Source organism: Cherax quadricarinatus, chromosome 1, assembly GCF_038502225.1.
Source record: "Cherax quadricarinatus isolate ZL_2023a chromosome 1, ASM3850222v1, whole genome shotgun sequence".
NCBI lineage: Eukaryota > Metazoa > Arthropoda > Malacostraca > Decapoda > Parastacidae > Cherax > Cherax quadricarinatus.
This window is the reverse complement of record NC_091292.1, coordinates 76355433-76356348: the sequence shown is the minus strand read 5'-3', so window position 1 is coordinate 76356348 and position 916 is coordinate 76355433. Positions and strand designations below refer to the sequence as shown.

The 916-nt window shown below is 37.9% G+C and overlaps 2 non-coding genes across 2 annotated transcripts; both read left to right on the top strand.

Annotated features, from left to right (window-relative positions):
- The first annotated feature begins 212 nt into the window (after nucleotides 1-212).
- TRNAP-AGG (transfer RNA proline (anticodon AGG)) lies at nucleotides 213-284 on the top strand. Its single transcript has one exon. It is a non-coding gene; the product is annotated as a tRNA-Pro (tRNA).
- Nucleotides 285-368: 84 nt separating this feature from the next.
- TRNAP-UGG (transfer RNA proline (anticodon UGG)) lies at nucleotides 369-440 on the top strand. Its single transcript has one exon. It is a non-coding gene; the product is annotated as a tRNA-Pro (tRNA).
- The last annotated feature ends 476 nt before the right edge of the window (nucleotides 441-916 follow it).

Here is a 916-nt window from a genome sequence, read left to right as displayed (position 1 = left end):
GGGACGTTACATAGTGGGACGACGGGACCTCGTAGGTGCCCTCAGTACTGTACATCCGCATTCAGATCACGAACAGGTCCAAATCTAATTTGGACCTGATTTTACCCCTGTCCTCCCTTAAAAGAAGAAACTTATATATATATATATATATATATATATATATATATATATATATATATATATATATGTAAAACTAGAACATTTATTTCAATGGCCTGTTGGTCTAGTGGTATGATTCTCGCTTAGGGTGCGAGAGGTCCCGGGTTCAACTCCCGGACAGGCCCGTATCTATTACTTTTTCTATTTGAAACTTTCGATGTTAAGATGAGAGCAGAACAATACGAGTAAGCTTGAACGACTGTACCAGCGGCCTGTTGGTCTAGGGGTATGATTCCTGCTTTGGGTGCAGGAGGTCCCGGGTTCAAATCCCGGACAGGCCCTGACCTTTTAAGCAAAATCCTAAATGTTGGTTCAAAGTAGAGAAAACTTCAACAAGGGCACATTTCTTTGACAAAACTTGTAAAGTCTTCAAGATTTGAAAATGTAGTCGTCACTGGCATTTTAATTCCGTCCAAATTAACCAGAGTATTTTAACTGAGAATTTGGAATCCTACTATTTAAAGGTATTAAAGGACTGCTGTTTTAAACAGGTTGTGAATGAGTCAACTGAAGGTACCTTGCTTGTACGTACAAGCAAATCCTGATAAACAGTCTTGGAATAACGCAAGAAACTGAAAGAACTATTACTTTTAGCATTTTCTGGAAACATTATAAAGGAAAAAATTCGTTTAAAATATAAGATTTTTCTCTGCAAATTAAAATGGGCCAAGACACACGTAGCTTAGGTTAGGATTGTCTTTATCAAGACCTGATAAACAACAGTGAAGGAGAGGCCGATCAGTATGATATTTTCGAA